This window comes from Equus asinus, chromosome 22 (assembly GCF_041296235.1).
Source record: "Equus asinus isolate D_3611 breed Donkey chromosome 22, EquAss-T2T_v2, whole genome shotgun sequence".
NCBI lineage: Eukaryota > Metazoa > Chordata > Mammalia > Perissodactyla > Equidae > Equus > Equus asinus.
In genome coordinates, this window is record NC_091811.1 from 35,680,400 (window position 1) to 35,706,115 (window position 25,716).

Consider the following 25,716-nt stretch of genomic DNA (forward strand, 5'->3'; position numbering starts at 1 on the left):
ACAGCCAAAGTGGTATTACACATCATTTCAATATCAGTAGTTCTTGAAGTCATTTATTTTTACCCCAGACTTAGAGTAAAGGGAACTTTGATTTTCCCAGATTAGGAAAAAAAAAAAATTATGATTTTCCTTCCGAGTCTATAGTAGCCAGTATCTTGCCACTACTTGCCCCATACCCATCCATTCTCGGTTGTCAACATATCTTCCTTTAGTCTAATATGGTGTCTTCAGTGGAAGATCTGAGGCTGAAGGGCCAGGGGAGGGAAGAGTCCCTGAGTTTGCTAGAGGAACACCAGGCACTGCCTTGTCCCTGCTCCTGTACCACCTGCCCACTCCTGCAGCTCTTCTGGAGCTTCTGCCTCCTTTACGCCCATATTGCATCCCAGAGCCTTCACCCAGCACCTCCCAGGACAGCCTCTGGGTGCTCCCCTGAAATGCAGGTGAATCAACTACATGGCCCCTGTTTTTCCCCAAGACCCACCAGTAGCACTCATGCTGGGCTAAACTTAGGAAGCAGAATAGCATGGGGAGCATTTTTACTCTATTCCTTCTCCCCACACCTGCCATCACATTTAGCTGTCACACTACAGTATTAGGAAACGTCAGAGAAGCTGAAGTTGAATGTTTGTTATATGAAGAGTGGCAGAAAAGCTGCTGAAGACAGACAAGGGCAGCTCCAGAGGAGGTCAGGGGAGACAGACATCCCGGTGGGCAGCAAAGGGTATCGGCAGAGGAAAGATAAGCAGGCAAGTAAATTTCTAGGTCCAGTGGAAGAAAAGAAAGAGGCAGATTGGCAAGTGGCCTCAGACATCAGCCTTGGGTTACAAACCTCTGTCCCATCCCAGCCTCTCTGGATCTATCCTAGAGTTTCCTAAGATCCTTAGAGCTCTCCCTGAAGGCATCACCACTTCTTGGCAAAAGGGTAGGTGAGGGGAGAGGGGGTTCCCAAGCTCATGCTAGAAGAGATGTGTTCCTAGTTGTACTCTGAACATATTCTCCTTTAGAAACAAGGTCATACATGTTGTGTGGCTTCTGCCTTCCTTTTAGTAGGATGCTTCAGTTGCTACGGGATCACACTGAGGGTTGGTCTGGGGCTCTAACCTGGATATGGCAGTGTTGCCACGTGTAGTAGATACTGTTTGCGCTCTGCCCAGATCCCCTTCTTGAGCTGGCGCACGCAGCCCCAGCTGCTGTTGAGTGTTGGTTGCTAACTGTAGCTGCCTCCCTCTCAGAGAATTACCCTTGCCCTTGGGGGAACAGAGGCTGCCTGGCCTGGGGGGTTACCACCAACCCATAGCTGGTGAGTATCTGATAATGGGAGTACAGAAGCCCAGCCTCCTTGCCCCAAGCGGCCAACAGTGTGGTGCAATTCTTGCTCTACAGTTGTCCACAGGATCAGGATGAAGCTGGCCTCTGGCTGAGACCATTTCCTTACTTAGCTTTATCCTCCCTGCTCTGTGCAACTTCCTCTCTCCCTTCTCCTGAGGCACGCCCTCAATACGTCACTTGCACAAGAATCCCTCTCAGGCCCCACTTCCAGGGAACCTGACTTAAGACACATATTTATTCCATATGTTTATTAGAGGTCCTGTATTGTCACCAGAGCAATACATCTCTGAAGGAATCAAGGTTGAGATGAGGAGCAGCTTGACAGGACCCACAAACCAAATTTGGTTATACACCCAACTCAATTTATAACATGCCTGGGCCTACACCTAATATCTGCTCTCTAGCTGACGCTAAGAGACCACATTCTATCAAATCCAAAATGAAGATTTATTTAATCATACTCTAAGGTAATTTTTCTCTTACTACAGAATATAAATGATTATACTTACGAAAATGATGAGCTATGTAGAATTTATTATTAACCGATACATTTGTCACAATTCTTAAAAATGTGGCTGAATGATTCTAAATTATTTTGTCATAATTATTCTTGCTATGATGGTATGAATCTCACATTTTTAATCAGTTGTTGGTTGTTTTTTTCCCCCATGAACTGTAAACTCTCCTATTGTGGATAGGTGGGTCCCTGATAACAAGGCTCTGGTTAATCTAGCAGTGCTATAAAACAGATCAGATTTGCAGCCTGAAATTAATAAAAATATAATTAAATATATGAAGGCAAAACAGAAGATAATTTAATCTTTCTGCTATGATTCAGAAGTCATATCAGGGTCATCATTATAAACCTCAATTACAGTATTGCAGAAGTGCAGAGAGATTGGTGAGTGGCACTCGGGTTCAAAGAGTGCCAGACAGAGCAGATCTTACTGCATGTATTTACGAAGATGCAACTTCATAACATCAGGTACCACATTCGCTGTTCTCCCCCAATACACAGATCCTTGTACAAGCTCTTGGGGAGTCTCCTTTACTTAGTTTCAGCTGATGAAACCTGTTCTTCTAGCCTACAACAAATAATCAAGACTTTTTAATTTTCATAGGATTATCCTCTCAAAAAGCTTCCACCTAAATAGGGACCCAATCATATTTTAAATTCTATTTCTGAATATATTTGGATGTACTATTCCTTTTGGTGTAACCTGTTATAGCTTCCATTTATAGTTTACGCTTCATTTTCTTTTCATACTGTACTTCATTGTCTAACCAAATACACTGATCATCCCTCCTTGTTCCATCAAATTATTGGAGGGTCTTTTAAGGGGTTGTTTGTATATTGGTAACTAATTATTTAATTTATTTATTTAATTCTTTTGGAGGATGATTCCCCCTGGACCTAACACCCACTACCAATCCTCCTCTTTCTGCCGAGGAAGACTGGCCCTGAGCTAACATTTGTGCCCATCTTCCTCTACTTTATATGTGGGATGCTGTCACAGCATGGCTTGATAAGCAGTATGTAGGTCCATGCCCGGGATCTGAACTGGTGAACCCCACACCACCAAAGTGGAGTACATGAACTTAACTGCTACGCCACTGGGTTGGCCACTAAATATTGTATTTTTAAAGAGGAGACTATCATTAAATTAAAAATTTCTACAGATCTTGGTTGTTTCTAAAAAGTTCCTTTACAGTGGTCAAAGCAGTCACAATATCTACAGATCTTTGCAGTATTTCAGTATGTGTACAAGATTTTCATTAGGAATGGGAAAGAATACCGTATTTACTTGCTTGCCACAAAATAGTGAAATAAGAGGAGATGTGACTTTTTTTTTCTTTTCCTTCCACACTTACCAGTGACTAAATGAAGGCTTGAAAGATAGGTCGAAAAACTCTAAATGACCCTATTTACACATATTTTAGTATACGACTTTGGGCTTCAAGGTAATCTTTCTTTTTTAAGATTGGCCCTGAGCTAACATTTGTTGCCAATATTTTTTCTTCTTCTTCTCCCCAAAGCCCCCCAGTACATAGTTGTATATTCTAGTTGTAGGTCCTTCTAATTCTGCTGTGTGGGACACCACCTCAGCATGGCTTGATGAGCAGTGCTAGGTCCGCACCCAGGATCTGAACCAGTGAAACCCTAGGCCACCAAAGTGGAGTGCGCGAAGTTAACCACTTTGCCACGGGGCTGGCTCCTGAAGGTAGTCTTGATGTCACAAGATTGTTGCTGTAGCTCCAGCTATCACATCCATGTTCCAGACAAGAATAGGGCTAAAGTCAGCCCTGTCAGTACCCTACACCAGGCACACAAATAACAAATTTTCCTGGAAGTTCCATACAACACCTTCCATCCACATACCATTGACCTATACTCAGTGATCCCTATCTGCAAGGAAGGTTGTGAAACGAAATTTGTCACTGGGCACAAAATCAATTTTCTGTTACTAAGAAAGAAGGAGAGAAAGGGAATGGAATAGGCAACCAGCTTTATCTGCCGTATTTTCTTTTTTAGCATGTTTCCTTATGCGGACTGTGAACTCATAGAAGGTTGAGATTATATCATACTCATTTTAGTAATCCCAGAACACAGCACAATATCATAGCTTGTTATGTTTACTATGTTTATTAATTAAAGGAGAAAATGGAAATCTTAGCTAATTATAGATTAGAAGGAGGCAGATCGAAGACAAGTATAACAGGTGAATAGACAGTATTAATTTATCCCACTTATATTGCCATATTGTTATTTCAACTAGTATTAACTGAGCTCCCAGTCTGAGCCAGGCCCTGTGTCGGGCATAGGGGATACAGGGATAAACAGTGTTCCGGCTTTGAGAAGGGGTAGGGGTGAGACTGGGGGAGAAGAGTGGGGGCTCCACAAGCAAACAAGCAACTGCAGGGTAACGTGGCGAGGGAACTGAGACGTGGTCCTGACCCGCTGTTTGAGAGGTTAGGAAGCTGTAAGCAGGCTGGGTGAAACATGGAGTGGGAAGAGAAGGAGGGTAAGAGGAGGAAAGACCGGCAGAGCCAGATAATAAAGAACCTGAGTTATATGCAGAAGTGCAGAATTTATTCCTGCCAGCACACAAACCTATTTGTTGTGATAATATGTTTGTTCCTATGGCCCCCTTGGCCTTCCTCATGACCGGATTTCCCAACACTTTGCCCTTGATGGATGAGACCCACAGACAATCCCTTTCTGGGTGCGAGCTGTGTTCCATGGACTTTATCTGAGCATGGAGTGACAGTCTTCCCAGCATCCCTTCTTCCAGGGTGGTGTTCCCTGGTGGACCAGTTTGGGAAATGCTGGTCTAGAGACATACTTCTCAAACTTGGCAATACGACTCCCCTGGACACCATAAAAAACAGTTGTCGGGGATTTCCAGAGAAAGGGGTTTATCTCCAAGAACTGCAGATGTGAACCTGATTTTCTTAGTGTGCTAACACTCTGGGTCTCAGTCACACAGGTCACTGGAGGGATACAGGCTTAGTTGAACTAACGAGTCACCACTTCAGCAATCTTATAGTCAAACAGATTACCCCAATGACTATTTGACTAGTGATGAAGACAGCCACCTCTTCCTGCAAATAATTCAATTCAGTTCATAACATATATGGCTATAAGTAGATCTACATCAATTTCTATTTTCTTTGCTTATCTTAGAGAAAGAGCTGTCCACCTAACCATGAAGCAGAGGTGATGAGAGAGAGAGAGAGAGAGAGCGCGATGAAGACGTTATGCAGTTGGCCTTGAAGACAGAGGAAGAGGCCACAAGCCAAGGAATGCAGGTGGCATCTAGAAACTGAAAAAAGGAAAGGAAATGGATTCTCCCCTAAGAGTCTCCAGATAGAACACAGCTCACAACTTGATTTTAGGATTTCTGACCTCTAGAACTGTAAGATAACACATTGTTGTTTTTGGCCACTAAGTTTGTGGCAACTTGTTTACAGTTAGCCATGGGAAACTAAAAACATATAACATATCTCTAGGTGCTGTTCCCGCATATATACCCTGGATCATTCCCTCTGTTCTCCACATAACTCTCTCCCTTGGGATTCTCCTCTTTTCTGAATCCATCCTCTGACCGTTCTCTTAAAAATCAAATCTGATTATGTCACAGGGTTTGAAGGGCATGAATACTCACTGATTCTGGTTAGGTTATTTCTGGGAATATAATTAGAAACCAGAAATAAGGGTTGTTTACAAATCCTGTCAAGGGCATTTGGTGTGATCTCAGGAAGGCTTAACAGGGATGTGATTATAGCTGAGAAAGCTTAAAGCAAATTGCACTATATGCTGAAGAAAGAATGCATTAACCACATGGAGCTGAGGGAGGGAAGAGATTTTTCTGGGTTTATCCAGGACCAAATGGAGGTAAATTCACTGACTTTGGCAGCCATCAGTACGGCACACTCTAGTCTGGAGGCGGGGATACCTCACCGGTACCTGGATCCCAGCGAGCGCTTCTCCTAAATAGTGGACATGGTTATTCAGTCATAGTAAATCTCATCCTGATTTAAATGCTGGTCACATGAAAGTTGGTTGTCAACTCATTCACCTCTGGATGCCCCATAAAATCGAGCTCAGGACCCTACCGGTGACCAACAGAAACTACATATAAGATTCTTCTACTCTGTAAGATGCTGAATCCTGGTTTAACAGTAGCCACACTTACTCACCCCTGTTTCAAAACCTCCACAAAAGAGGGATGACTATCACAGCAAATAAAAGGGAGGAAAGTTCTAAGAAGGAAGGAGACGGCAGCATTGGCAAATGCCACAAAGGGCACGACCAGGTGGGGATTAAATTTTTCCATTAGATTTGGCAATTAGGCGGTGACTGATGTTGCTCAGTGGAGTGAAAGCCTGACAAGGGAATGAGAGTTTAGGAAATGCTGACCTTAAGGCTGGGAAACTCCTCCGAGAAGAGGATCCCTGCCCTACAGCGTCAGCTCTAAATAAAATTCCCTCAGGATTTGCATTTGAATCAGAGAGAACTCTTCTGGTCCCCAAATCTGCCAAAGTTGATTAGCCCGTGCTGAGTCTTACCAGGCTCTCTCCTCAGTTCACCTGAGGTAGAGGAACTAATGAGCTGTGCAAAAACTAAAGGTCAAAAAACAAGAAGCAAAAGGTCCACGCACCCGGACTCAAAACGAACAAACGAAGCCCTGAGCAAGAGGAGCCATAAAAAGGGCTTCCAATTTAACCTCCTTGTTTTGATGATTAAAAAACGAGTGTCTGGAGAAGCAGAGGGGGCATTTTATAACTGGAATGCTGTCTTGCATCTCATCCATTATCTTCACCCCATCTCCCTCCAAATTAATAGCTTTTGCCGAGTTGTGGGCAGGTGTGAACCCAAGCACGGACCAAAGATGGAATTTTGTCCAGTGGCTAGAGTAATCGCATGCCACACAAAAAAAGGTGGGATGGTGAAAACCTCCACATCTGCATTTCCAGATGAAAACACTGGTTTCCTTCCCTGACTATTTGCTCTATTTCAAGGGGGGGTTGGGGGGAGGAGCGGTTTTCTGAATCTGAGCCCAGCTCTTTCTAAACTTGGTTACTCACGGCTGATTCATTCGCTGTTTTTCGTCTCCTGCCTCTGTCATTGCCTGCTGCTGAGAAGGGGGTCGCTGAATCACTGCCACTTCAGCTGCAAAGCAGTTCAGACCCAGTCCTGGGGGGACGGAAAGGCTTTTTTTTTTTTTTTTTTTTTAACGCGTCTGCGAAAAAAGCCTCCTACTTTCCGGGGTGACCGGAGAGGGCAGTTTTACAAGTTTCAGCCCCGGGCTGTGGAAGATTTGGCTCCCGGGAGAGTCAGCGAGGCCGCAGTCGGCTCACCAGTTCTGGCTTTCCGGTCGGCAGGCCCGGGTGGCCGGGGCGGGGGTGGCGGGCCGAGCTCGGCCCGGTGGGCCCCAGCGGTCGCGCCGCGCTCCCCGCCGCTTTAAAAGCTCCCACAATGCAGCGCTGGCGTCCCAGTTCCGTTACCCCGTCTCTGCGGGCGCCGGCGAAGCGGCGGGGAGCGGGCGGGCGGGGGGCCGGCGGCGGCGGCGGCGGCTGTAACCCGAGCGCCCGGCCGAGGGGGGCGCCCCCGCGCCGCTCCGCCCGCGCGCTCAGCCTGCCGCCCGGAGAAGGGGCGGAGCCGCCGGGCGGCCCGGCCCGGCCCCCAGCCCGGCCCCCAGCCCAGAGGCACCGGCCGCGGGAGCTCGCCGGCCGCCAGCTCGGCCGCCCGCGCTCGCCCGGCGCCCCGCACCGCGCCCCGCGCCCCGCGCCCCGCCGAGCCTCGCCCGCCCGCCCGCGGCAGCCGCGGCGGCGCAGGGGGCGGCTCCTGCTCGCGGTGCAGCGGCTGCCCGCGCGCTCGCAGCCCCGGCACCGCGCCCGGGCGGCCACCCTCACCTAGCGCCGGCCTCGAGGTGCGCGGCGAGGGCGCGCCGGGGAGCCGGGGCCTCGGGCCGGTGCGGGGCGCGCGGCCCGTGGAGCGCCGCCGAGGGAGGTGCGCGGCCGCGGGCAGGCGCTGCGCGGCCGCCCGCGTCCCCAGTGCCCCGGCTGGCCCCGCCGGGCGGCCTGCGGGGGCGGCGTAGTTGCGAAACTGAGTGAGTATTAACTTTACTCGGCGGCCGCGGTTTCTGGGCAGCGTCCGGGACCCCTCCCTGCTTTTCCTGCAGCCTCGGGGCTCCTCCTCCCCGCCCCTCATTCCCATCTCTGCACCGGGGGTTTCTTCGCCCTCCCGGTCCCCCGGCCCGCTCCCGCCGCCTCCCGTCCACCTTTCCCGGTCGTGTTCCCCTTTGCGCCTTCTCCCCGCCACACACACACGCGCCTCGGACTGAAAAGTACGAGCTTCTTCCATGCTTCCTCCCGGTGTCCTTGGCAGGGGAGTTTAGAGGCCACTTTTGTTGGGCAGGGAAATGTATGTCTGGCTTCTTTAATATTTTTCTTTCCAAATGGAAATCCGATGCTCGGCTGGCCGGGTGGTGGTTTGGGGAACGCTTATTTTCTCCTTTGAAAGAAATGATTGGTTTATAGATTTTTAAATTTTGTTTGAACGATTAACCATCCTCCGTCCCTGTTCCCCCTTGCTGCCCACCGGTCTGGGGAGAGGTGTCCAGCAGAGGGGACTTCCAAAGTAATTCGTTTTTGCAAAGTAGAAACTTTCAGAAGGTAGATCGCAGAGAGCTTAGTAGGATTCAACCTGAAGGGACGTGAGCTTTGATTGTGGGTCCTTGTACAGCACTGGGTCTTACAAGCCGAGTACCTGGGTTCGTAATCGAGTGTTGCGTTGTTACTTTAGCATCGTAGAGCCGCATGGTGTTGCTAAACCACTACTTTCTCAGCATCAAATGGCATTTTGAGCAATGCAACCGTTGCATATAATTGCGGGTCAGTTTTGCCCCCGATCTTTAGGGATTTAGAAGGGAAATAGATGCAAGGCACATTTCGTAGCTGATTTAAATCCGTCAGGTTAGCCCTGTCAATGCGTAAAAGCATTGCATTCAAAAAAAATTCCTCCAACCTAGTGACAGCTAGGACGAACATTTGTGGATTTCCAGTATAATATGGCTCAGCCGTTCTTCATTAGATCTGTTGTGTCCTCAGGAAGCACCTTTAAATGTGTGTAGATCTCTGTTTTTCTGTCGGTTGGATCAACCACTCGTTCTAGTAGGAGGCCCCAGGTAGTTTTTTTTTTTCCAAGTCTTTCATCTTTAGGTTGCCAGGAGTTGGCAATCATGTTATGAAGGAACAGAAAAATGGAAAGCTTTCGTAATGGATTTTTCAGCATCCTGTCCTTTGCCTGGATGAGGCGGTAATGAATGCTAGCTAGCCCTCTGCAGGGAGAGGTGCCGGGTGGACGCAGGACACAGCGCTATCATTGTGGAGGGTGGTATGTGTGAGTTTTTATCTTTCAGTGGGCGTATTAATAGTACTTTTAATCTTATTTATCTCCGTAGGGAACTCTTCTAAAACCATAAAAATTACTTGTGACCATACCCCACTTTAAGAGGACTGAACATAATTTGATAATTATTCTCTCGAAAGATCAGAGCCCCAAAAATATAGTTCGTAACATAGATGAGAAAACCTTTCAAAAATCTCGTACTTCCTCATTTCCTCTCCTTTTAAGAGTCTCAAGCTGGTACTTTCAATAATAGACACAACTGGCAGTAATGCATTGGGTTCTTGCTGGGTTCATTCATCAAGCCTAATTTCTGGGCTTCAATAGTTGAGGGGCACATCAGAGAGCCCAGAGAGGGAGGAAATCATGGTGCTGTGTAGATAAGAAAGGCACTTCAGTTTGCTGAAGTGCCCACATGCTACAGGGAAAAGCAGTTAAAAAGAAGAGAATGTTTAGGTTGTTTTTAGAGTGCATGTTTACTGAATTTGGCATTTGGTTGAGATATTTGGGAATTGCAGATTTTAAATTCTACGTAGTTGTATCATTTCTTTTTGCTTAACATTTTATTTTTTTTTAAGGTTTTGATTTTTTAACGTGAATCTCAATGCTTGGATTTTGTATCCTTCTGTACTGGGTGGCTGGCATTAATTTTTGACTTGAATGCCTTGGTCATTTTGAGAAATGATTAGTTTTTCAAAATTTCTTACTTATTAAATGTGCTATCTTATATTGACGTACATAATGATTTGAGTGTAAAAATATTGTTTGCTGCTGGGTATTGTTGCTCTTTTCGTTGTGGTTGATTTCTCACATAATGGCTTGGCTCATTTATTGTAAAACATTAAGGTCCTAGATATCTTGCTAGTGTTCAAAACACTGCAAAGCTCTTTGCAGGTAGAAGTGGAGTGGGGATGGGCGTGGAATAGGAAAACATTGTGCATCATAAATCTGAGGATTTGGATTTGAAAAATAATGTATCACCTGTTTACTCTCCTTGGATGCTATCTTGCTCCAACCCTAAATAGATTTCAAAATTCAAAGTGTAGAGATAGTTTCCAAGAACTCTGTATAGTGGAAAGAATGCTTACCCCACAGTCAGCCAGCCGCCAGACTTGCGTGGCAAGTGTGACTTTTCACTTGGAACTGAACGAGCTTGGTCATGCTACTTCAGACTCTGTGAACTACAGTTTACTTTCTGTGAAATGGGGATACTCCAACTAAAAGGGATGCTGTGACTTGTAGAACACCTAATATAGTGCCTGACACATCTTAGCCAATAAATGGCAGCATCTCAGACTTCTCCAGAACTGAGCTCTTGATTACCCAACCTTTCAGCTGTTCCTTCTCTGTTTTTCGTCTCATCCATCCAGCGAGTGACTCAGGCCAGAAGGCTGGAGTTATTCTCCGCTCTCCTGTTCTATCACCCCCCACCCAACCAGTTTGTCACAAAGTCCTGTCCACTTTTCTGGCAAAATCTCCTTCCAAACTGTCGGGTTCCCAGTCCCCCGTATGCTACCATCCTAGCTCAAGGCACAATTATCTTTCCTCATTGCAGAGGCCTCTGCACACACTCCTTCCTGTGCCTCTTCCCACCAGGAAGCCTGAAAAAGAGGAGAAAGTTGCTTGTTGTTTAAAGTCTTCAAAGCTCTTAGGAAACACATTTATTCTTGGGATAAAAATATTAAATCCCCAGCATGCCTACAAGGTCCTGCGTGCGTGGTTAGGCCCCTGCCCCCATCTTCATCTCTTGCCAATCACATTGTCCAGTTGTCCAGCAGAGTCACCTCAGGGCTGTTGCTCACGCTGTTGTTCTCTTTATTTTAGGACCATCTCCTTGAGTAGTTTCTCGTCCCTGGGTAAGGTTCAAATATCCTTCTTAGAAAGGTCTTCTCTGAGAAGGCCACCCTTATCATCATGTAACTTAGAACCCTTTATCTTCTCCCTCATACCACAATCATCTTTTCCTTCTTGATATTTACAACAATTTGTAATTATCTATTATTTAGTTGTTAAATGTTTCATTCTTGCCCTTGAAGGCAGGAATAATGGCTGATTTATTCCCCAGTCTATCCCCAGTGACTGGTGTATATTTGGTAGGTGCTCAATAAGTAGTTATTGTTATAATGAATGAGATAGTAATATCAGTTTTTATTTGTATCTTGATTGCCTTCTTTATCACTGTTAAATCTGCTTTACATAACAGAAAAGCCAGACTAGCACTCTCCTGTGCTCCTTCTTTGCTGGTTTTATGTATAATATGAAACAGCCTTTGCAGATATTGGGTCAAATTAATGCATTTGGGCTCTGAAAAATTCATAGTAATAAATTGGGATACCTTTTAATTAGCGTTACCCTTGTGATTTTCTGTTGTAGATAATCCTTTTTCTAAGTACATCATTAAAGTAATTATGCTTTTTTCATCAGCACAGGATTACTGAAAGAAAAAAAATCTTACTATGTCATATTACTTACACATGTCATATGATAACACATTAGTCAGCAGTTGTTGATTGCTTCGTGCTGGACTTCAAAGGAAGATAGGGAAAAATGTAGTAGAAAAATGAGAGTTGTAAGGATGTTTCGGACTGTCCCGCTGGGGATGTGACTTGCTTAACTAGGTGTCATTTGACCATTTAGTTAAGGTAGAGGAGTAGTTGTTTAAAAATGGAAGCCACCTAGAGATCTGGAAGTTCTTTTTCACTCTCTCACTAAAGCATTCCTTGTTTTAGCCAAAGAAGTCTCATGACTTCCCAAGGCCAAGGAAGGCTTAAAGATTTGTGCGAGTGTGTTGGTCATGTGGTTGCTCTTTACAAAATATTAGTTTGATGCACTATAACTCTGAAGCGCTTATGTCTTTGTTATTCATGTTTTGTAGCCTCTGCTTCTTACATAATCACCCACATTTCCTTTTGACTTGTTCTTTAGAACTTTAGTTTCCTTTTAGAATTTTCCCTCACACCCTTAGAATATAATGTCAATCTTCTTCTGGTTTTGTGTCTTGTAGGGCACTAAGTATACAGGGAACTTGAGAGTCTATTCTGGTCCCTTCCAGATTTATTTCTTTGCACTCAACCTCTGGTTTTCCCCAAAATGTTATGCCTCTGCGTGTTGTGGACCCTGAGTTTTTGCTAGCCGGGAGGTGGATGCCCTTGGGTCAAGAGAGCAGGGAGCATTAAAGCAGCATTTTTAAGCTCCTGTCATGTGCCCTGGGCTAAATGCTCTCACAAAAGAAGAGTGAGTAGTTCACCTGATCAAAATCTTCAAAAGCAACCTTAAGCTTTTCCTGCATTTGCTTCACTCAAGAGCATTATCTTGTTGGCCTCTTATTTCCCCACCCTTTATTTACTAGTCAGGAGGGCATGACTGGATAGAGATGCCCTCTTTATCCTTTACCTTACCTTCGTGCTTATTTAGACCCGATTTTACTCTCCTAAAAATATTGAGAGTGGGGAAAGAGAGGGGCATACCATGTGATTTGCCTTTGTGGTAGGCCGGCGTGCCCCCAGGACATTTGTATCACGAGTAGCCACCACTGGGAAGAGAAGAAAGTTATGGTTGGGAGCCCTTGTTATTTTTTCTCTCATGTATATGTGCTTGCTGGTTACTTTGAGTGACCTGGAACAAGCTGCCTGGAGCGTTTTTAGCACCAGTAATATTACCTATTTATTTCACAGCCTTGCTCTATAAGATTTAGAAGACTTATTTTTGGCAGTGTTTGTTTTTGTCACATTCAGACATATTACAAAGCTCATTACAATTAATTCCAGTGCTGTCTTGGTCTTATGCATTAAGAAAAATATTTTCTTATTCAGTAGCATATGGTTTACTCTTTGTTTTGATAAGAAATCAGATATAAATACAAGTTGTAACAAGAGAAGAGTTTTGATAGTTTTCCACCAGGTTTTAATCATGTGGGTGACTCTTGTTAACGGTCATTGGCTTTTGATTGCTAAATCCTGTTTATCTGTAGTTATAGTAATTTTATTATTGGAAAATCACTTTAAAATTAAATTGTTCTTCCAGGTATAAGCATATACATTGAAAAAATTAGGGTTCTCTTAATGGATAGATATTGGACAGAAAAGTAAGATCTTACTCTTATTTTTGCTTAAAATATTTGAATAGATTTATAATCTCTGAAACACTACTGTGGAAATACTATTGAAAGATAGTTTGGGAGTATTTTGCAGTGTTTAAGGTAAAACTTGGCCATTTCTAAAGCAAGTTCTAATACCTGATGCCATTAGATGTCAGGAAACCTTACGTAACTTATTTGTCCTGTGTTTTCCTTATTTTCTTTTTGTATGTAGTGACTTCCTTCCTTTATATTTCTTTTTTTTTTAGATAGCTTTTTTGGAATATAATTGACATTCTATAAACTGCACACACTTAACTGTACGATTTGATAAGTTTTGACCTATGCATATAAATATAAAATCATCCCCACAAGCAAGATAATGAACATATCCATCACCCTCCCAAAATTTCCCCATTTCCCTTTCTAATCCCTTCCCTTTTCATCATTCCCCCCACAACCACAGCTTTGCTTTCTGTCTCTATAGAGTAGTTTGCATTTTCTATAATTTTTTTTCTTTTTTTGCTGAGGAAGATTAGCTCTGAGCTAACGTCTGTTGCCAGTCTTCCTGGTTTTTTTTTTTGCTTGAGGAAAATTAGCTCTGAGCCACCATCTATGCCACTCTTCCTCCTCTTTATACGTGGGTTGCTGCCACAGCATGCCTGACGAGTGGTGTAGGTCCACGCCCAGGATCCAAACCCACGAACCCCAGCCACTGAAGTGGAGTGTGCTGAACTTAACCACTATACTGTGGGGCCAGCCCCTAGAATTTTAAATTAATGGCATCATGTAGTATGTACCCATTTTTGGTCTGGCTTCTTTTCACTTAGAATAATTATTTGGACATTCATTCATTTTGTTGTATGCAGCAATAGTTCATTCCTTCACATTGCTGAATAGTATTCCATTGTATGAGTATACAATTTGTTTATCTATGTGCCTATTGAAGCACATTTGGGTAGTTTCTAATTTTTGGATATTACAAATAAAACTACTATGAATATTTGTATTCAATCTGTGTATGGACATAAACTTTCATTTATCTTGGGTAAGTAGTAGGAGTGGAATGGCTGGATCATGATAGGTGTATGTTTAGCTTTTCCAGAAACTGACAAACTGTTTTTCAAAGTGATTATACCATTTTACTTTCCTACCAGCAGTATATAAGCAGGCTGGTTCCTTCACATCCTTGCCTACACTTAGTATAGTCAGTCTTTTAATTTTAGTTATTAGTGGTATTTCATTGTGATTTTAATTTGTGTTTCCCTAATGACTAATGATGTTGAGCATCTTTTTATATATTTTTTGCTGTCTCCTTTGGTTGTGTCAGTTCAGATCTTTTGCCCATGTTTATAGTGAGTTTATTGTTTTCTTATTGTTGAATTTTGAGAGTTTTTTATATATTTTAGACAAGTTCTTCATCAAATATATGCTTTGCAAAGATTTTCTACCAGTTTGTGGCTTTTCCTTTCATTCTTTTCACACTGAATTTTCATTGAAGAGAATTTTCTCATTTTGATGAAGTCCAATTTATGAAATTTTTTTATACATTGTGCTTTTGGTGTCCTGTTTAAGAAATCTTTGCCTAACCCAAGGTCACAAAAATTTTCTCCTGTGTTTTCTTCTAGAAGTTTCATAGTTTTAGGTTTTATGTTTAAGTCTATGATCCATTTTAAGTTAATTTTCTAAAATAGACTTTATTTTTTAGAACAGTTTTAGGTTTACAGCAAAACTGAGCAGAAGGTACCAAGATTTCCCATTTACGCAGGGCCCCCACACATGCATAGCCTTCTCCATTATCAACATCCCTCACTAGAGGTACATTTGTTACAGTTGTACCTACATTGATAGGTCATTATCACCCGGAGTCTGTGGTTTACATTAGGCTTCACTCTTGGTGTTGTATGTTCTGTGTGTTTGGAAAAATGTATAATGACTTGTATCCACCATTATAGTATCATATGGAGTAGTTGCACTGCCCTAAAAATCCTCTGTGTTCTGCTTATCTATCCCTCCCTCTCTCCTAACCCTTGGCAACCACTAATCTTTTTACTCTCTCCATAGTTTTGCCTTTTCCTGATTGTCATATGGGTGGAATCATAGAGTATGTAGCCTTTTCAGATTGGCTCTTTCACTTAGTAACATGCATTTATTTTCTCCATGTCTTTTCATGGCTTGATGGCTCATTTTTAGCCCTGAATAATATTCCAGTGTCTGGATGTACCACAGTTTATTTAGCCATTCACCTACTGAAGGACATCTTGGCTGCTTTCAGATTTTGGCAGTTATGAATAAAGCTGCAATAAACATCTGTGTGCAAGTTTTTGCATGGAGATAAGTTTTCAGCACCTTTGGGTAAATACCAAGGAGGGCAATTGCTGGATCATATGGTAAGAGTATGTTTAGTTTTGTAAGAAACTGCTAAACTGTCTTCCAAAGTGGCTGTACCATTTTGCCTTCTCACCAGCAATAAGTGAGAGTTTCTTTTGTTCCACATCCTCATCGACATTTGGTATTCTCAGTGTTTTGGATTTTGGCCATTCTAATGGGTTTGTAGTGGTATCCCCTTGTTTTAATTTGCATTCCCTAATGACATAAGACGTGGAACATCTTTTCGTATGCTTATGTGCCATGTCTGTATCTTTGGCAAATGTCTGTTAAGGTGTTTGGCCCATTGAATTAATTTTTTATATTGAGTGAGTTATGAACTGAAGTTGATTTTCTACATATGGAAATCTAATTGTTTCAGCAATATTTGTTAAAAAGACTCTTCTTTCTCCACTGAGTTGTCTTTGCATCTTATTCGAAAATCAGTTGTCTATTATATCTCTTTTTAGTGTATCAGTTGGCATTCATACCTGGATAACACAACCTAAAGGAAAAGCAAAGTCTGGTGGGAAGGGGCATATACAACTTAACCTTTAAATTTTAGTTTTCTTTCCTATTAATGACAATTTTTTCAGTGTTTTCTCTCTTTGAAAATCTCCCAACCTAGAGAGCATGCCCTCCATTTTAATTTTTCTAGTCTTGATGATCTCTCTCTTCTATTATGTTCTCTTGAGTAATGATATACAGTATATATTGGAAAGAGTGCCCATTTCAGTTAAAAGCCTGGCTGGATCTTAGTAGCTTTGGAGAAGTTATGAAGCTCACCCAGCCTCAAATTCCCTGATCTTTAAATGAAGCTACTAATTTATCACTAAGGGATGTTTTGGAATAAAGGAGATGTTTATATGTGTCCATATATGGAAATGAATGTATACGATGTGTCTCAGTGAAGGGTCAGTGCCTTTCCCTCTTGCCCAACTCCAGTGAGCTCTAAATACTTGTTCTGTCTGAACAGGCCTCAGTGCTCTCTGGCGAGGACGGGTTCCAAACCCCTCCACAGTCTGTCCAGGCCGCTGGTCTGAGGAGCTCCTGAGTTAGAACACTGTCGGGGGGATCACCCAAGGGGAGAGAAGAGCGTTTGCTAGTTAACGTGGAAGATCCTCCTCACCCGGTAGTCTGGAGTCGGCTGTCTCCTAGGCCTTTCTTCATGGGATCCTCTCTCTCTATTGTATTTCAGTCTCGCCTTCCCTTGGCTCCTCACCCTCAGCCTGGAAAGAACATGCTCAAGTCTCTCTCGACATTGCTGCTCCTTCTAGCTGTCTTCTGTCTCAGCCAACTTCTTACAGCAGTTGTCTGTGCTTAATGCTTCTACTGCATCACCTGCCAGCTCTCTCCCCAGCCAGGTACCATTCCTTAGAAACATTTCTTGCCACAGGCACCAATAACTTAATTGCCAACATCAGTGGAAACTTTTCACCCATAATGTAACCAGGGCTTTTTGTAGCATGTTGACACTGTTGAGCTGTCTCCTTGTGTCTTGAAATTCTCCTTCTTGGCTTCCTTGTCACCACCCTTTCTTTATTCATTCAAAAATGAACTGTGTGCCTTCCATGCATGGGGCCGTAGCACTGAAGAAAATGCTCAGAATTCCTGCTCTCATGGAAAGTGCACTCTACTGGTGGGAGTTAGAAAATAAATGAATGAGTGATTTTACATTCTTTCTATGATGGTAAATGCTTTGGAGGAAAAAAATAGAAATATGGAGCAATTGAAAATGCTGGGAGTAGGAGTGGAGGTGTTATTTGATATTGGATAGGCAGGAAGTCCTCACTCATGAGAGAACATTAGAGTAGAGACCTTAGTGAAGTGAAGGAGCCAACTCCATAGCTGTGTGGAGTAAGAACACTCCAGATAGAGGAGACAGTGAGTGCAGAGGCCCTGGAGCGGGCTCATATGGGTGTGGCCACATCATAGCAGCCAGACCAGTGAGGCTGGGGTCGAGGGGCAGGAGATGAGGTGGAGGAGCTAGTGGGGGCCCCTCTACTAAGGCCTTATTGGCTGTGACAGGAATCTTAGTTTTTACTCTTGAGTGAGGAGACAGTTGAGGGTTTTCAACAGAGGAATAACAAATTGGAGAGTAGCGTGGGGTAGCAGGCAAGAGCATGAACTCTGGAGCCAGTTGCTTGGGTTAAAATCCCAGCCCTACACTTACTGGCTCTGTGACCATAGAGTAGTTCTGTAGCTTCCCTGAGCCTCATCAGTAAAATGGGATTAGGAATGATACCTACCTCATAATGTTGTCGTGAGGATTGAATGAGTTACTATTTGTATGGCAGATAGTAAATATTAGAAAAGTGCTTGTTAAATAAGATAAGTAAAGTTGAAAAGGCTCACTTTACTGCCGTATAGAAAGAGCTTGTCAAGGGGGTTTAAGAAAGGAGTCAGGAAGCCAAGACATGGAAACAACCTAAGTGTCCATCAGTGGATGAATGGATAAATAAAATGTGTATGTATACAGTGGGATGTTATTCAGCTAGAAAAAAGAAGGAAATCCTTCTTTTTGCTACAACTTGGATGGACCTTGAGGGCCTTATGCTAAGTGAAATAAGTCATACAGGGAAAGACAAATACTGTGTAATCTCACTTATATGTGCAAACTAAGAAAACAGGAAAAAACCGAACTCATAGATACAGAGAACAGATTGATGGTTGCCAGAGGTGGGGGGCACAGGGAGGAAATGGGTGAAGGTGGTCAAAAGGTACAAACTTCCAGTTATAAGACAAGTCCTGGGCATGTAATATACAGCATGGTGACTTAAATAGAAGGAAAAAAAGGTATAGAAGCAGGAAGACCAATTAGGTGATGATTGCGATAATTCACACAAGGAATGGCTTATATGGTGAAGGTGGGGCAAAGAGTCACATTGTGGGTGTATTGTGGAAATGGGAATGACCCGTTGGCTGGAAGATTAGATCTGTGTTTTCTCCCATCTCTGATCTTTCTGACTATGTCTTCTTTGCTGCCTCCTTCTCTCCCTTTTGACCGGAGGTTCTCAGATAGGGTGATACAGTTTGGAAATATGTGGAGGCATTTTTTGGTTGTCACAGAGACTAGATCGTGGGTGTTTCTGGTGTTTGGTGGGCAGGGCCTGGGCGGGGCTGCTCAGCATCCTTCAGGGTGAAGACGTGCCCTGTGCAGTTTGCCAGTAGCATCCTGGTTGAGAAATGCTGCTTTAGACCTTCTTCCCACCTCCCCTCCTCATCCCCGGGCCCAGGATTTCTTAACCTGTGGTCCTGTGTGGGCAGCAGGGGACCTGTAAGCTGGCTGGTATTTTTTCCAAAATGTTGTTTGTTTATGTACATTTTTTGCGCGGGTGAAAATTTTCATCAAGTTCACCAAAGGGTCCATATCCTAAGAATGTAAGAATTTCTGTTATGAGTGGTCTTACCCACTTTCATTGTTTCTCTTCCAGTGTGTGGTGATGGACTTCCAAATCTGTTCCTCCAGTGCTCTGTATTCTGACTTCCAGACCCCTCTGTACTGAACCATGCAGCAGTTCCTCAGGATCAGCATATCTCCTAACTTATTCCTTTATTTCCTGCCTGGGTTTGTGGCACCATCATCCACCTTATTCCTAATCTTTCTTGTGCTACCTCACCTTGACTAACCCTTCTGATTTTACCTCCTGGACAGCTGAGGACATTTTTTCCATTTTCCACATCATTCACTGCTGTAATTTAGTGTCTCTCATTGAGACTGTTGCCGCTTCACTGGTCTCCCCACCTGAGACCCATCTTCCATGTGTCACCAGATGAGCTCTTGGATACACAAATCTCACTGTGTCACTGACTTGCTAAAAGCTCAACTCTGTCACTGCCTACAGGGTTGAGATCAGACTCTGTCATAGCACACAGGACCTCTGAAATCTGGCGCTGGTCCCCCGCCCTGGGCTAGGCAGGTGGCTGTCCTGCCTTCTGATTGGCGGCTGCCCACCACCTCTTCCCCATCATTGGTCCTCACATGCAGGCTCTAGCCGGACTAAATTAGTAAACTATTTCATATGTTAATGGTGAAATATCTACACATGCTATTTCATCACGTGAGAAAATGGTTCAGTCTCTTCCTTACCTACCGAAATACTCGATAGCTCTAAAACCCGGCCTGGCCATCCTCTCTTCCTGAAGGAGGTACTCAGTCCCTCAGGAGTCCCTCTTGCCTTCTTTTAATACCATATGCGTGTGTATTTCTCTTCTTCCTTTGTGTTGTAATTTCAGAAGCTCTCTACTTCAAATAGGTGAGCTTCTGAAAGGCTCTTCTTAAGCTCATTTGTTCACAAGTTCAAAGTGACTAAGAGGACTTTAAGCTTATAGTCCCCTGATGCAGTTCAAGGAGTGTGAGTTGGTTCTTTGAAGCTTTATAACCAGTTATGCCCTTGCTGCTGGATGTTCCATGGGGCATCTTTTTCTAAAGTGGAGCAGCTCTGTACATTAAAAATCTCTCGAGGCAGGTGGCTCCTTCATGTTCTCTTTGGAGCCCTGGGAAGCCCTTTAGTAGCCCTTGGTGTCCAAGTTCACTTCTCACCTCTTGATTTGCAGGAGCCTGGGTGGGCTCAGCCCTGGCTGTGTTCATCCTTTCTGTTCTAGAACAACTAACATTGGGCCAAGTTTCCACCTTTGCCATTGAGCATCCTGTTGTCTACTCAAAATGAAAAAACTTCTGAAGCTCTCTCTTCTCTGTTCTGTTTGATTGTTACTGCTAGGTTGTAATAGTTATAGGTTAGCCTTTTTCACCCTCAGCCCCATTCATCCTTTACTCTTCAGGGTTCTTGCCAATCTTCATTCCAAATGCAAAAGGAAAAAAGAGAAAAGAAAAATATTTCTCATCACTCTCGACCATTTTTATTAGCTTTCCTTTTCTTTCTGTCATAGTTGTGTCTCCTTTTTATTAGCACTTTAAACACGTACCATACTTTTACATTGTCAAATGTGATGAGGTTAATAATGTTTGTAAAATATTTTAAAATGTACTTTAAGTACAGCAAACATTCATCCACAGACTAACAAGCATGAAGGCGGCCACCCAGGCCGAGTTTTCAGAATTGGGCTCTGAGAGTGGTATTTGTTCCCATCCGAGCAGTTGTGATTTGAAAGCTCAGGAGTGGTGGAGTCAGGATTTGCTTCATGTCGCCTTTCCTGCTAGACTGTGGGTCTCCTTGAAAGCAGGATCCATATTTAATTATCCACCAATTGTAAGCTCTTTGATGGCAGGAACTTGTCTTGTTCTCCCTGGATCCTTGGGGCTTGTCACTGTTAGTTGCTGAATCAATTCACTATGCTGGCTAGTATTTATACCTTTAAGGGGAACCCCTGCCTCTAAGCATTTAGCTGTGCAGACTACACAAAGAGTTTGGAATAGCTGACTGAAACATTCATGTTACATGGACGACTGAGGTGATACTGAAATCTAGGTTGGTAGGAATGGAGGTCTTCCCTGGCTTCTGAAAACACTTCAACAAAGAGTGAGTACCTAAACCGTGTTCAGGAGCAGGGTTCTGTGGCAGATATGAGAAGGGGTGATGTGGTCTCTGGGTTTTGCGAAACTTATTGCTGAGCAATGAGGGTGCGATAAGTACATAAATAATTACATGTGGCAGACTATGCTATAATATATAATATTATAAATATATAAAGTAGAATATGAGGAGAGAGCGGCTAAATGACTTAAAGGGTAAAGGTATTCACTACAGCAGCATTTATAATAATAAACATTAGACACATCTAAATGGTTGATAGCAGGGCACTGGTTAAGTAAATTATGGTACAGGCACCAGAAAGACTGTGATACAGTCATTAAAGGTATTTATGAGGAATTTACAGTAATTTGGGTAAATGTGTATGCTTTTTTTCTTATCTGAAATGTCAGAATAAACTTAGATATACAGTGTGATAATAATTTTAAAAAAATTTTTTAAAACAGGCTTACCAAAAGGAAAAAAATCACCAGGAGGAAAACACACCAAAATGTAAACCTAGTGCCTGACTTCAAGTATATTGTGTATGTTTGTGTGTGTTTATGTACATATATATACACATACGTGTCATAAATATACACTTCATTGAATTTTCATACACTGAACATGCCCGTGCAACAAGTGCCCAGATTAAGAAATAGAACATTATCAGCATTCCCACAGGCCACCTCGTGCTAACTTCTAATGGAATTCCATAGTTTTGGCTCTTTTTTGTTCCTTATATAAATGGAGTCATACAACATATGCTCTTTCATGTCTGATATCTCACACTCAACGTTGTATGAGTCATCCATGTTGTTTATAGTTGTAGATTGTTCATTTTTATTATTTATTATGGATGACTTTTAATCTTACTCTTTTCCAAAATTTTTTATAAAGTGATGTATTTTATAATGAGAAAAAAGCATTAAAAACAATTTTTTATTTTCTTTTTCTGGTGAGGAAGATTGGCCTTGAGCTAATATCTGTTGCCAATCTTCCTCTTTTTGCTTGAGGAAGATTGTCTCTCAGCTAACATCTCTAACAGTCTTCCTCTATTTTGTATGTGGGACGCTGCCACAGCATGGCTTGATGAGTGCTGTGTAGGTCCACGCCTGAGATCCAAACCTGCGAACCCTGGGCCACTGAAGTGGAGTGTGCAAACTTAACCACTACACCAGTAAGCCAGCCCCAGTAGCATTTTTTATAATTTTTTTATTTTTTTTAATTTTTATTTAATTTTTTTTGAGGAAGATCAGCCCTGAGCTAACTACTGCCAGTCTTCCTCTTTGCTGAGGAAGACTGGCCCTGAGCTAACATCCATGCCCATCTTCCTCTATTTTATACGTGGGACACCTACCTCAGCATGGCTTTTGTCAAGCAGTACCGTGTCCGCACCCGGGATCCGAACCTGTGAACCCCGGGCTGCTGAGAAGTGGAACGTGTGAACTTAACCATTGCGCCACCGCGCCAGCCTCGCATTTTTTTTTTTAAAGAGGCAAAGGCAAGTTTATTTGTAAAGTGCTTGGGTAGATTTAGTTGTCCAATTTGGCTAGACCATGGGACGTATGAAGGAGAATTGAGAAAATAAATTGGGCTGTCCTGAAACAGATGTGCAGTGCAATGTGAACTCAGTGTCTGGAGAACCAGAGCCTATCCATTTTGTCTTCAGTAGTCATGGAACTGTGGACGTATCCTTTAATGCCTTTGATCCTCATTTTGCTCATCCATCGGTCAACAACTGGGTGTGATGATATCTTCCTTATAAACTGATCAAGAGGATTAACTCGAGGTAATAAGTCTGTGGAACCGTCTGCCAAATGGTGAGGTCCTTCATGTAAAAACTGAAGGTAGGATGGATGCTCAGGGAGGGAACTCATGTCCAGTTGCCATTAATTTTCTCAATGAAGTGAGGGGTGAGGGTTATTTGAAAGTGAAAGCAGGTGGCTTTGAGGTGGGGTTTGAGCAAAGCAGGCAGCTTCTAAGTGCTCAGTGAGCTGGGGGTCCAAGGAGAACACAGCAGTGTTGAGGGCCCAGCAGAGGCTGGAGCATAAACATGAAAGAAGTGTGTGTTTCCTCGAGAAGATTTGTTTATTATGTTTTGTTTGGGCTAATGTTAAACTGAGTTTTCCTGATCGTACAGGTGGAGGAGGTAGAAACAGAAAGAAAAGGGGAGAAGGAGGAAAGCCCACCTGACACATGAGAAACGCCGTGGCTAATCTGCAGAGAGCTCTCTGCTTAAAGGAAGCTCCGATTTATTTATTATTATCTTTTTCCTGCTTTTTCTCCCCAAGCACATGGTTGTATATTTTAGTTGTGGGTCCTTCTAGTTGTGGCATGTGGGACACCCCTGAGTGTGGCCTGATGAGCAGTGCCAGGTCCGTACCCAGGATCCGAACTGGTGAAACCCTGGGCCGCCACAGCTGGAGCGTGCGAACCTAACTACTTGGCCACGGGGCCAGCCCCGGAAGCTCCAATTTAAAATATGAGTGTCACAGAAGTCCGTAGTGCTTCGGACTGTAGGATATCTTTTTCCAAGGGTATTTAACTAAAAGAGAAGGCTAAGATTTTTAGTCTAGCCCATAAAAGTCTACAAACCAAGCAGGAAACTTTTACTAATATTGTGTTTTCTTGCTCTGAGAGTCCTAAAGTCACTAGCAGTTTTAAATATTTTAGATCCTTCAAATAGAATAGGGCTTGATGGGCCAGGCTGGAACCCTCTCCATGGATGATATTGTTTCTGTGGGAATAATACTCAGACATGGCAAAAACTACTGAGGCTGCACTCTGAGCTTATCTGCCTCTTCCAAATAGTATGGTGATGGGTGGGCACTTGACAGATCCTGGACCCAAGAGGAGACGTTATCTATTTGTCGATGAATGATGTTGGTAGATTGGTGGCGCCTTTCTTCCTCTCTCATCCATTCAGACAGGATCTGTTGAGTGCCTGTGGGCTGGATATGCAAAACCAAAAAGGACCAGTCTTATCTTCCAGATACTTTGTATCTAGGCCAGGCATTTAAAGAAATAAGTTTTGGAATGTGAGAATGGATAAAATGGAGATGTGGGTTCCTGGGGTGGGGTTGGAAGTGACTGCTTCTGGAAAGCAGTTCTTAAGTCTGCCTGAGGAAATCAGCGAAGGTTTAAAAGGAAAATTCACTCTTGAGCTAAGACTTGAGGATGAAAAGGCATTTTCTAGGAGGATACTCCATAGAGATAGCACAGCAGGCGCAGAGGCACAGTATATAAGGTCTGTTGGAGAACTGCAAATAATATGATATCACTGAAGTTAGATGTGTGCGGCAGGGGGTGGGAAGGTGGGTGGCAGGAGCAGAGGTTAAGAATAATTTTTTCCCTTTCTGGGAGAAAGGGTATCACATTGTCCTAAAGTTTGATAAGTTTTTTGTTGATAGCAAAATTGGTTATGAGCAACATAGTTTTTCTGTCTCTGTCCTGGATTTAAGATTTCCACTTATTCAGAGTTTACATTAGGAAATGCTGAGGTTGCTTTAGAATTCACTCCATGTCTTCTAGTGCAGTCTATTGAGATCACCTTGTTTATGTTCACTCCGCAAATGTTTATGAAGCACATGTTATGTCGAAGGAACTATACTTGCTGTGATCATGTTACAAAGATAGGAAATAGCTCCTGCCTTTCAAGAAGCTTACAATCTAGTTAGCAAAGCAAAACTTGAACTTTCAAAAGCCCTGTTAGGGAAAAAAGATAATAACTAAAGGAAAGAGGACGGACTTGTTACTTAAAACTGTGGGAAGCAGAAATCTCTTTGGAAGACAGTGCACTCTAATCAAGGACTGAAGGCCAAAAGAAATAGGACTGGTGGACAGTGATATAAAGGAGGGGCGAGGTGATTGGGGAACTGGAAAGAGGCCACGGCAGCCATGGTGGACGATGGTGGAGGCTGGCCCAGGAGCGTGGATGTGTAGAGTACTGTTGGGAGGTGTCACAGTGTCTAGAGTCACTCAGTCTGGGGTGTATTGCTGGGAATAGAGAGAAGTGGAGCTGAAAATGTGGCTGGGGCCAGGTGGCGAGGGTCTTATATGCTGCACTGAGGAGTTTGGACTTTATTCCAAGGCAGTAAGCTTTTATGAACAAACCTCTTCTACTGGACTTCCTCTCCGACCCAGGCCACTGCTGTCTCCAGTATTCCTTCCACCTACTGTGTTCAGAACAAGCCCAGTGTAATGCATCTAATCCTGACACCATGTGACAGGGACTCTCCTGATTTTGCACAGATGACCAAGAAAGTTGTGAGTTGGGTCTAGAATCTTAGCATGTCTTCCTAGTCAACAGTTTAATCCCTCAGTGTTGGTTCTCCTCACCTTAGATTTTTGCAGCACACTATTCAGTTTTCCAACCACTTTTGTGTCCATTATATAATTTGATTCTTAACGGTTATTGGAAATCATGAGATCAGACAATTTATAGTGAGGGAAATCAGCTCAGAAAGTCTAAATGAATAGCCCAGGATCATTCAGCAGTGAGAGGTAAGATTAGACACAGTGACTTTATGACCCTCTTTGGCCCAGGATTCCTTCCATTA

General features: G+C 43.3%; 2 protein-coding genes across 10 annotated transcripts in view; one reads left to right on the forward strand and one right to left on the reverse strand.

Moving 5' to 3' along the window:
• LMNTD1 (lamin tail domain containing 1) overlaps window positions 1–7,198 on the reverse strand; it is a 366,288-nt gene extending 359,090 nt beyond the window's left edge. For all 3 annotated transcript variants that reach the window (XM_070494970.1, XM_070494973.1, XM_070494971.1), the window contains exon 1: window positions 6,919–7,198. The gene's annotated coding sequence lies outside the window, so the exon portion shown is untranslated. The remainder of the gene's footprint in view (window positions 1–6,918) is intronic.
• Window positions 7,199–7,786: 588 nt separating this feature from the next.
• Window positions 7,787–25,716, forward strand: part of RASSF8 (Ras association domain family member 8) — a 118,721-nt gene continuing 100,791 nt past the window's right edge. For 4 of the 7 annotated variants that reach the window (XM_070494986.1, XM_014846852.3, XM_044775240.2 and 1 more), the window contains exon 1: window positions 7,798–7,943. The gene's annotated coding sequence lies outside the window, so the exon portion shown is untranslated. Of the gene's footprint in view, window positions 7,944–16,881; window positions 17,048–25,716 lie in introns of all 7 variants that reach the window. The other 3 variants (XM_070494984.1, XM_070494985.1, XM_044775244.2) reach the window with 2 other exon arrangements.